Source organism: Phocoena sinus, chromosome X (genome assembly GCF_008692025.1).
Source record: "Phocoena sinus isolate mPhoSin1 chromosome X, mPhoSin1.pri, whole genome shotgun sequence".
Lineage (NCBI taxonomy): Eukaryota > Metazoa > Chordata > Mammalia > Artiodactyla > Phocoenidae > Phocoena > Phocoena sinus.
This window is the reverse complement of record NC_045784.1, coordinates 64,467,152-64,479,941: the sequence shown is the minus strand read 5'-3', so window position 1 is coordinate 64,479,941 and position 12,790 is coordinate 64,467,152.

Genomic DNA, 12,790 nt, shown 5'->3' with positions numbered 1-12,790 from the left:
ACATAGAAATATCTTGGTGAGCAGATGGGCTCATTTGGAAATTTTTGAACAGCTCAAGTCTGAGGGTCACTTGTGAGAATCAGAAAGAGGCCTTAGCATTTGGATAAACTCAAAATATGCATTTACTTCTCCTGTGCAAGGATTTGCACCTTTTCTATACCTTTAGTTAAATATTTTGCCTTTTCCCTTAGACACTGACAAAGCTCAGTTTGTGAAGATGGCTAGTTTAAAAATATGTTTTGCTTTTAAAGACAAGATATTTAAAGATTATATGTTTCCTTATTTCTGGATCACTTTGTGCACACTGCCATCTTGCTCCTATCCTTCCTTATTGCTGGATGTCTCAGGGAGTAGCAACGTTTGCCAATGTATATTCATAATTCTCTTACCTTGTAGGTTTATCATAGGATATTCTGTTGTGGATTAGTAGTTGAAAGCATTTAAATATGTTTGCAATGGCAGCTTTCTTAAATTATAGAAAGGTCCCTTCTCTCCCTGCATTGAGTATATAGATTTTGAATGTAAATTGTATAATAAATGACAATATAAAGTCAAATAAGCTGGTTAAAACTGATTAGTTAAGACAAAATGACTGAGGGAGGTTCTTTACCAGATTTATTGTTACAACAATCTGTGCAGATAATCAGTACTAAATAAATAATATGTCTTTGTGACTAGAAATGGGTTTCCCATTGAAGCAACTCTTCTGCAATGCATAGGGAGAATTAGTATTTTGCCATTCACATACTCCAAATAAGTACAGATAATTTAATAGACACTCTGGGAGTATGGCCTTACAGCCTTATGCAAAAGGTGAAAGCTTGAAATTGTCTCAGAGGAAGTAATTGTTTGCACTGCTCGTAATATGGGTAAAATGGTAGCAAGTTGTAGTGCTTTCACTTAGCATTAAGATGTCATAGTTTTAATGACCAATCAGTGAAAGGCAACTTTTTTTTGCCCCCAGTTTCTCAGTTCTGATGATTAGGATGGAAACCTTTAAGGTGGAAAAATGTCTTGACTGCAAACCACACATTAAACTAGTATCTTGATTAGCTAGGTAGAGTTGGAAATGAAGTACATGCTCTAATTAGAAATAGGTTGGAACATTTTGGGTTAAAAAAAAGGCAGTGGATTGTTTACATACTTCCTGTTCTCACACAGCTACAGTAGAATATTTTTCACTGGTGACTTCCTGTTCCATTTCTGTTTCATAAAGTCATTGGATTTTAGAGTTGGAAGGAATGTAGAGGTCCTCTAATACAATTCTTCAATTCTACAAATGAGGAAACTGTACTTCAAGAGAAGTCACTGAGCTTACGGTTAGCCAAGTTGGGATGAAAATTTTGGGTCCTGACACCCAATCCATTTCTCTTTTTGCTGGGGATGAAAATTTTGGGTCCTGACACCCAATCCGTTTCTCTTTTTGCTGAACATTTCCACTCAGAAGTTATGTTCAAAAATATATTGACACATCAAAAAAAATCTACAAACAATAAATACTGGAGAGAGTGTGGAGAAAAGGGAACCCTCTTGCACTGTTGGTGGGAATGTAAATTGATACAGCCACTATGGAGAACAGTATGGAGGTTCCTTAAAAAACTGACAATAGAACTACCATACGACCCAGCAATCCCACTACTGGGCATATACCTGGAGAAAACCATAATTCAAAAAGAGTCATGTACCACAATGTTCATTGCAGCTCTATTTACAATAGCCAGGACATGGAAGCAACGTAAGTGTCCGTCGACAGATGAATGGACAAAGAAGATGTGGCACATATACACAATGGAATATTACTCTGCCATGAAAAGAAACAAATTTGAGTTATTTGTAGTGAGGTGGATGGACCTAGAGTCTGTCATACAGAGTGAAGTAAGTCAGAAAGAGAAAAACATACTGTGTGCTAGCACATATATACGGAATCTTAAAAAAAATGGTTGTGAAGAACCTAGGGGCAGGACACGGATGTAGAAAATGGACTTGAGGACACAGGAAGGGGGAAGGGCAAGCTGGGACGAAGTGAGAGAGTGGCGTGAACTTACATATACTACCAAATGTAAAATAGCTAGTGGGAAGCAGCTGCATAGCCCGGAGATCAACTCAGTGCTTTGTGACCACCTAGAGGGGTGGGATAGGGAGGGTAGGAGGGAGATGCAAGAGTGAGGAGATATGGGGATATATGTATATATATAGCTGGTTCACTTTGTTATACAGCAGAAGCTAACACACCACTATAAAGCAATTATATTCCAATAAAGATGTTAAACATATATATATAGAGAGAGAGACAGGTGAGACATCCAGAATGGTAAAGTAAGGGGTTCGGTAGACCCTCTCTAACCAAACAACAACTTAACTGGTAAAAGTTATCTTTAAAAAAAAATCATTTCAAGTATCTAGAAATTGTTCAAATGGCATAAAGCAAATGGAGAAACATTCATTTGAGAGATTAAGTCTCTGTAAGGACAGCAGGAGTCTGTGGCATTTGAGGAATTACCCACATACTCTCCACCTCACCATGTCTTTGTTACAGACGCTCTACCCTTAGTGCTGTATTCTCTTCAGGTGTGGTGAAGATGTTAGGGAAAGGTAGGGCTCCCTCTCCCCAACTCCTCTGGGGCTACAGTTTCACCCTGGCAAGGTAGCTGCCTACATTTCCCATCTCCCCAACACTGTGTTGTAAAAACCATTCCAAGTAGGCACAACCAAGAGTACTGGAGATCCCTTCCACCAGCCAGCCCCACTCTTAGGGTGGAAGCACTACTCCATGCACAAGCTGAGTATACTGGGGCCCTGATTTTTTCCACCTCAGCTAACTCAAAGGTTAGAGGTTTCACTCAGAGAAAAACCAAGAGTACCAGGGACTGCTACCATGTCCTGGTGCCCACTCAGAGTGGTAGTTTCGCTCTGGGTCCCCCTGCCCCTAGCTCTGGTTCAGTGATGCAGAGGTTTTTTCCAAAGGGAAAGGCACTCAGGACATAAAGTTCCACAGGTCTGCCTCAGAACACTGACTTCATTGAAACAGAGCATGGAGAACTCCATCCCTAAAGAAATTGTTAAAAACAATGGAGATCTTGGTGGAGAGCAATTTGGAGGAGCTGTTGCAAGCAAAGCAGCAGAGGAGCCAGAAGTTTAATAGAAACCAGAGGGAGCCCAGAGGAGTCCTCCTGCGAGTACAGTCAACTCGGGATTGAGAAGACTGTGCATGTGCTGGGCTGCACCCACTCAGGACAATCAGAGAAGAACGTGGGACAGACTCAAAAGCATTTCCCAATACATGTAGACCCATCAACACATGGCAAAAGCTTGATTGGCACAAGGAACTTGACCAAATACTGACTGAACAAAAAGTTGCTCTGACCCTAGGAGCACAGGCTTAGAAATAAAATCACATTCATTCCTGGCAATCTGGAAGACTGTATGTCCAAGGCTCTGCCCTCTCAGAACAGAGAAGGTACCTCCAAGCTATACTCTTCCCTGGCTGAACATGGGTCAAAAGTAAACTTTCTGAACTATGATAGCATCCTCCAAGCACACGCATATCCAGTGGTAAAGGGTAAAAATCTTACTGACCAGTAATTGCTTTATGCCAAGCCAGGGGCAACCCTTAGGTAGCTAAACTAAAACATAGAGAAAGGTGATATCAGACTGCATACTGCAGGGGAAATAAACAACCAAGCAAGTAAGAATCCCCCAGAGGAAGAGGATCATTATCCAGAGATGATATAAGATACTACATAAAATGTCCAGTTTATAACATTTATAAAACATGCAAAGAAACAAAGTTACCCAGATGCACAGGGGTTGGGGGGAGCAGGCAATAAACATTGCCTTAGAAAGGCCCCAGATGATGGATGTAGCAGAAAAAGATTTGTCAATAAAGAAATAGAATTAAAAAAATAAAAAGAACCAAATGGAAATCCTGAAGTTGAGAAATACAATAAATGAGAAATTTACTAGAGGAGCTCAATAGTATAGTTGAGCTGACTGAAGAATCAGTGAACTTGAAGATAAATCAATAGAGATTATGCAATCTGAAGACCAAAGAGAAAAAGTAATGAAGAAGAATAACTTCAGAGAAATGTGGAACACCATGAAGCATGCCAATGGGAATATGCATAATGGGAGTACTAGAGGAGAGGAAAGGAGCAGAAAAGCAATATTAAAGAGATGGATGGAAATGTCTAAATTTGATGGAAAACATTAATCTACACATCAAAGAAGCCCAACAAACACCAAGTAGGATTAATGCAGAGATCCCACACTCAGACACATGATAGTCAAATGTTGAAAGCTAAAGATGAGAAAACTCATAAGAGCAGCAAAAGAAAAATGACATCACATACAAGGAAACTCCAACATGATTAACAGGTTAAGTTTCATTAGAAACAGTGAAAGCCAGAAGACAGAAGGATTACATGTTCAAATTGCTGAAAGTAAAAAATTATCAACCAAGAATATTATATTCAAAACTATCATTCAAAAGTAAAGGTGGAATAAAGATGCTACCAGATAAATAAAAAGAAAGTCCATTGCTAGTAGACCTATATTACAAGAAACATAAAGGGAAGTATTCAGGCAAAAAGCAAGTGACACCAGGCAGTAATTCAAATCCACATGAAAAAACAAAGCACCAATAAAGGCACTCATATAGGTACTTACAAAAGAGAGTATAGGTGCATGTTTTTCCTTTCTTAAGAGACTTAAAAACTTCTTTTGACTTAGAAAGCAACCACATGAAATAATATGTGTATCATTCTTCTGTTGGGGGTGGAAACAAAGCTGTCTTGGAGTAAGGAAATGATAGCAGATGATACCGAGAATCTACAAGAACAAAGGAAGAGAGCCAGAAATGATATATAATATGGTCAATATGACAACTATGAATATATACCTGCACTCCTCTTAGCTGTCTTAAAAGATATAAGATCATATAAAGTAATAATTATAGCTATATATTTAGTTTGTAACATATATAGATGTAATATATGTAATAATAGTACAAAAAGGTTGGTATGGAAAGGAGCTATATAGGAGTAGTTTCTATATTTCACTGGAATTAATCAGTGTAAATGAAGTAAATTCTGGTAAGTTAGAATGTATATTGTAAGCCCTAGAACTACCACCAGGAAAATAACTCTTAAAAATACACTTAAAATATTAAAGGGATCAAAATATTACACTGAAACATATCCACTTAATGCAAAAGAAGATAACTGAGGAACAGAAAAATAGACAGGCATATAGAAGAAAGTTAAAATGGAAGACGTATACCCAGCCATATCAATAACAACATTAAATATGAATTAATTAAATCAAAAGGCAGAGATTGCAGATTGAATTTAAAAAATCAAGATCCAACTTGATTCAACAGATATGCTGTCTATGGGAAAAGCACTCCATAGTCAAAGATACAAATAAGTTGAAAGTAAAAGGATAGAACTATATATATATATATATATATATATACCATGCAAGCACCAACCATAAAATTGTTGGAGTAACTATACTAATATCAGATGAAATTCACCTCAAAACAAATAAATGTTACTAAAGATAAAAAGGGACATTTCACAATGATTAAAGATTCAATCTGTCAAGAAGATATAACAATTTAAAACATACATGCACCTAAGAACCTATCAAAATAGATGAAACAAAAACTTGACAGAATTAAAGGGATAGACAATTCAACAATGATAGTGTGAGATTTCAAGGCCCCACTTAATAATGGATAGAACAATCAGGCAGAAGATCAACAAGGGAATAGAACGGAAATACACAATTTGCTCAAGTGTGCTGGAACATTCTTCATAGACCATATGCTGGGCCATAAAACAAGCTTCAATAAGTTTAAAAAGATTGAAATCATACAAAGAATGTTCTCTGACCACAATATATTAGAAATCAGTAATAAAGGAGAAAAACTTGGGGACTTCAGAAGGAAATTATACACTTTAAATATGGGTCAAAACTTACAAGGGAAGTTAGAAAATACTTTGAGATGAATGAAAATGGAAGCACAACAAAAACATATGGGATGAAGGTAAAATTGTCATTGGAGAGCAGTTTATAGCTGTAAATATCTATATTTAAAAAGAAGGAACATCTCAAAACAATAACCTAAACTTCTGCCTTAATCTAGAAAAAGAAGACAAAACTGAACCCAAAGCAGGCAGAAGAAAAGAAATAACAAAGATTAGGGCATAAATTAGTGAAATAGAGAATATAAAGTTAATAGGGAAAATTAACAAAATCACAAGTTGGTTCTCTGGAAAGATCAACATTTTTAACTCTTAACTAGCCTCACCAGTAACAAAATAGTGAAGACTCAAATTAGTAAAAGAATGAAAGAGGATATCATTACTGATCTTACAGAAATAAAAAAGACTGTAAAAGACTATGAACAATTGTGTGCCAACAAAGCAGATAACCTAGAGGAAATGGACAAATTCTTAGAACGATACAACCTACCAAAACTGACTTAAGAAGAAATAACCAAGCCGAATAGGTCTATAAGAAGTAAAGAAATTAAATTACTAATCCAAAACTACCCAAAAAGAAAAGCCCAGGCCTAGATTGCTTCATCACTGAATTCTACCAGAGATTTAAAGAAGGATTAATACCAATACCTCACAAACATTTCCAAAAAAAAAAAAAATAGAAGAGGGAATTCTTCCGAAGTCATTCTGTGAGACCTGTATCATCCTGATACCAAAATAAAAGACATCACATGAAAACTGCAGAACAATATCCCATAAGTGTATAGATAACAGAAGTCTTCAACAAAATACTAGTAAACAATCCAGCAACTTTTTAAAAGGATTGTAGAGCATAGCCAAGTGGGAGTTATCCCAGGAATACAAGATTAATAAAACATCCAAAAATCAATGTAATACACTATTGTAATAGAATAAAGGACAAAACCCATATGATCATTTCATTAGATGTAGAAAAAGCATTTGACAAAATCCAACACCCTTTCATGATAAAAATGCTTAATAAACTAGGCATACAAGGAAACTTCCTCAACCTGATAAAGGCCATCTATGAAAAACTCACAGTTAACATCATACTTAATAGTGAAAGACTGAATGCTGTCCTCCTAACATCAGGAATGAGACAAGAATGTTTGGTCTTACAACTTCTATTCATTATTGTACTGGAGGTTCTAGCCAGGGCAAATAGGCAATAAAAACAAAGTTGGAGGACTCTCAACTTCAAACTGTAAAACTTACCCCAAAGCTACAGTGATCAAGATGTGTACAGTACTGATATAAGAATAGAAATATAAATCAGTGGAGTAGAATTGAGAGTCCAGAAATAAACCACTACATTTATGGCCAATTGATCTCTGACAAAGGGTGCCAAGATGATTCAATGGGGAATGAGCATTCTCTTCAACAAATGCAAAACAATATTACACCATATATAAAAATTAAGTAGATCATAAACCTAAATGTAAGAGCTAAAACTATAAAATTCTTAGAAGAAAACATAGTAAATCTTCATGACCTTTGGTTAGGCAATGGTTTCTTAGATGAGACATCAAAAGCACAAGCAGCATAAGAGAAAATAGATAAATTGAACATCATCAAATCAATAGTGCAACAACTTTTGTGCTTCAAATGATGCCATCGAAAAAGATAAAAGACACTTAGAATGGGACAAACTATTTACAAATCATATATCTGATAAGAGACTATCCAGAATATAGAAAGAATATATAAATATAATTACAACTCGATAATTAAAAAATCTAATAACCCAATTAAAAAATGGGCTGAAGATCTGAATAGAAATTTTCCAAAGAAAATATACAAATGTCCAATAAGCACATGAAAAGGTAGCCATTAGGGAAATTCATATCAAAACCACAGAGATACAACTTCACACTGACTATAATCAAAAAGACAGAAAATAATAATGTTGGAAAGGATGTGGAGAAGTTGGAACCCTCATACATTGCTGGTAGGAATGTAAAATGGTGCAGCTACTATGGAAAACAGTCTGACAGTTCCTCAAAAACTTAAACATAGAGATACTATATGACCCAGAAGTTCCACTCCTAGATATAATGCCCGAGAAGTGAAAACATATGTCCACACAAAAACTCATATATGAGCATTCATAGTAATGTCATTCCTAATAACCAAAAAATATAAACAACTCAAATGTACATCAACTGATGAATGGTAAATAAAATCTTTTCTATCCATACCATGGAATATTTGACAATAAAAAAGAACAAAGAACAAATCCATGTTACATATGGATGCTTCCATTCTAGAACATGCAAATCTATAGAGATAGAAGGTAGATTAGTAGTTGCCTAGAGATAGGATTGTGTTGTGGGGGGATGGGAAGTTACTGCTAATGGATACAGGATAAGTGTATTGACTATAGCCTGTATTTTGTGATTCATGATACAAGATGTGTTTTGTACATATGCTGACACTGTAGTATGTTGTTGCTAGTATTTTACTTCTGTATTCTAAGTGATGCCATTGAAGTAAGAAATCGGTATCCTCAAACAGTTTTTCTTCTGGTTTCAATTATAGGAGTCTTAAACTGCTATTTCCAAAGGTTCATTCACCTCACTTGAAACATTTTTAATGATTATATAAAAAGAAAAAACAACAACAAAAATCCTCTATAGATGCTGCCTTTAACTGTAGTCATGAAACATGAAGAACAAACCCTTCTTCCATTAGTAATATTAGATGCCAGATTGTCTATAAAGAAAAGCCACTGCATAAATTAGATGCTGTAAGTTTATAAATAGGATGCAATTATAAGTTAATAATTTCATTATTAATAATTTCATAGTTGTATAGATTATCAGAATTGGAAGAAATCTCAGATGGTTTAGTCCAGGATTCAGCAAACTTCCTGTAAAGGGAGTATCTAAATACTCTACAGTCCTGAAAATTTCTGATTTTCCCCATGTTTGGCTCCCTTAATTTAGTTTGTAGGTTTTCTGGCTATTCATGTTCCCTCCTTCTGCTTATTTTTCTTTTAATGCAACACCTATCACTCATTTATACCACAATAAATAACTGGCACTGAAACAATGAACTATTAGCTAACTTCATGGTGGTCAGGAATTCTCAGAAATACATGAAATTCATAAAAAATTGTTAAGTCCCATTTCAATTTCCTATCCACCAACCAGATTCTTTAACATATGAAAATCGGTTACTTACCCTTTCTTTTATCTCACTTTAGCCCACTGATAATGGGGGAATGGCAAGATGACCAAAGTTCTAAAATACAAATGAAGAGGAAAGTTTAGGCGTTGCTAATCTGAGAATCAAATTTTCAGCTATGGAATAATTAGGAATTAATTAAGTGAACCCTTGGTTGAGACAGTTGTTCTCCCAGCTGACTTCCCCTCCTGATTAAAGCTCTGGTGTTAAGACTTTCTTAAGCAGAGCACACAAAATAGAATGAAGAAAAGAAAACAGCTTTCTAGACTTGTTGCTGTGTGTCCTTTTCAAAAATAATAGTTCAGGATTTTGCTTTCCCTGAGGTCCTGCCATTTCTATCTGTGTTTAGGAAAAAGGAAAAATGAAGAGTAATATAATCAAGTGAAGCCTTCATAGTAATTTCAAATGGTTGTGCCCTCTGTAAGGTCTCAGAAGTATTAACACTCCTCTTCATATTTTAAGATCACGTGAAATCTATTAATGTATCATTTAACCTCTAGCTCAATACAGCTTGTTTGTGTGGTCTCTGCATCCATTTGTGTAGCCATTCTAATTTAATATTTGAAATTATAGTTAATGTTCTAAGATGGATGATTAACACGACCAGCTCTAACACAAGTATGGTAGAGAATTTCAATGAACTCTTCCTGATTAACAATAAAATGTTTTCAGGCCCTGGTAAATAGGGTTCGTGTGAAAGATTTCATAGTAATATCACTCACTGAATAAATACCATGGCAGAAAAATGTGAAAATGCAAGGACAGACACAAGGAGAACACAGCCAAGTGATGACAGAGTCAAAGATTGGGGTGATGGCATCCTCAAGCCAAGGAATGCCTGGGCCTACCAGAAACTGGAAGAGGCAAGAAGGTTTTGGAAGGACCCTGACCCTGATAACACCTTGGTTTTGGATGTCAAGCTTCCAGAACTATGATGAATTGGAGGTCTCAAGTCATTGAGCAACAAGCCTAGTGTCATCCAACTGACAACAAGCAGAGCTAGGGTCTGCTCCACATCTCAGCTAACCAATGGATCTTCAGTTATGTTGGAGTCAGGAGTGGTTCTCTACTCCTTCAACCCTGTATACAGGTTGAAGAACCTAGGCCTAATGGGTGATAATTTCCAAGGATGGGGTCAAGGTATAAGCAGAAACCACTGGGGGGTTCTATTTTCAGTCCATTCAGAGAGCATCATACTACAAAGCTAATTAGGGTGCATAATGACTACAGTAAGAGACCATCAATTAAAATGGGCAATTTAATGTCTTGTGTTTTATTACATTTAATTCTTTAATCCAGTCACTAGTCTATACAGTTTTGTTGTCCTAAGACAGTAAAGCTAAAAACAAAACAAAACAAATACCCAGACTTTCCAGATGTTAGTTTAAATCTAATATTTACTCTTAGTTAAATCTAAGAATTACAAGGATTCATCATACTACATATTTGTGGAAGATTCGAAATTTATAATAAGATTTATATTTGTCAATTAGCCTAGTTAATCCTAATTGGCCACTTCTATGTTCAGGTTTGAATATGGGTTTGCTAACCAAGCCCATGGGTTTTGTTTCTAAGAGTCAGGGTGAGACTTCTGAGCACTCATTTGCTAATCAGGAGCTAAAGAAGCAAAATTAAATTATGAAAGAATTTAATAGAAAAGTACACTATATTTGCTTTCATTAACTTCCTGAGTCAGGAATAACTGATATACATATATAATCAATTATTTCATTCAATAAATATTTTTGAACACTACACAAATTACATCCTGAAGTACTAAAACTGATATGGAATAGATCCTCAAAGGTTACATCCCCATTCTTTTCCTTTATATCTATGCCTTATTTGTAGATTGGCAGCAATGTATTTACTTTCAAGAGAATTTTGTCCTTTGGAAAAACTGGATGCACAGCTCACCACTGATTAGAAACAATTAACTTATTTCTATTTAAAAACCATTAGGGACTTCCCTGGTGGCACAACTGTTAAGAATCTGCCTGCCAGTGTAGGGGACATGGGTTCGATCCCTGGTCCAGGAAGATCCCACATGCCACGGAGCAACTAAGCCCGTGCACCACAAATACTGAGCCTGCAATCTAGAGCACACGAGCCACAACTACTGAGCCCATGCACCACAACTACTGAAGCTTGTGCACGTAGAGCCTGTGCTCCACAACAAGAAAAGCCACCACAATGAGAAGCCCACACACTGCAACAAAGAGTAGCCCCCACTCACCACAACTAGAGAAAGCCCACGTGCAGCAACGAAGACCCAATGCAGCCATAAAAAACAAATAAAAAACCATTAGATAGAAGCAACCTAAATGTCCATCAACAGACGAATGGATAAAGAAGATGTGGTACATATATACAATGGAATATTACTCAGCCATAAAAAGGAATGAAATTGGGTCATTTGTAGAGATGTGGATGGACCTGGAGACTGTCATACAGAGTGAAGTAAGTCAGAAAGAGAAAAACAAATATCATATATTAACACATATTTGTGGAAGCTAGAAAAATGGTACAGATGAACTGGTTTGCAAGGCAGAAATAGAGATACAGATGTAGAGAACAAATGTATGGACACCAAGTGGGGAAAGGGTGGGTGGGATGAATTTGGAGATTGGGATTGACATATATACACTAATATGTATAAAATAGACAACTAATAAGAACCTGCTGTATAGCACAGGGAACTCCACGTCACTGTACAGTAGAAAATAACACAACATTGTAAAACAACTATATCCCAATTTAAAAAAGAGAGAGAAAAGCCATTAGACTAACACAAGAAACCTGAAGAAGAGCAATGCAGATCCCAATATATCAACAAAGTATAGTAAGACCTATTAATCAAAGGAAGTGACAATATAATGCTTACCCATAAAGCAGTAATGTACTTGTAAAAAAAAAAAAGAAAAGGAAAAAAGCTTACTGACCATATACTTCCTTATTCAAAGAAAAGGAACCAGGCTCATAAAGGTCAACGTGTGGCAGTGTGATTGTGTCCAAATAGCAATGAATGGTAAATGTGAAAGCATAAGGATGAGTTCCATTAAAAGTAAGAAAAGGGCAGGAAATAAAATCAGTACTCAAAATTACAGTTTCTTGCAACAGTGTCATTCAATTAATCACACTTGGAGACTTTGTTATTTTTTGTATGTAATGGGAGTTTTCACTCATATAAACTAGTAATAAGATTAAACTCTAGAATGATGTTTCAAAGGAGGTAGTAGAATCTCTGTCCCTAGAGATTTTAAAGAATTGGACTGACATCTGTCTTATCTAATTAAGTACTTTAGGAAATTTAACTCTACAGCAGAGAATTTTATGAGTTGACTTCTTGAATTTACTTTCAATATTAAAAATGTAATTTTGAAAATATATGATAAAGTCCATTAAAGCTTAACAAATAAGTTTTGTTGTTGTTGTTTTTGTTTTTGAGTGAAGGAAGATCTATTCCTGGGAGAGGAAATATCATTGCTTCTTCTGAAGGCAAACCTCTCCTTAGGATATTAGAAGTATACTATCATTCATCAGAAAGAACTTTGTTCATTTTTTATAAATGGCACAAA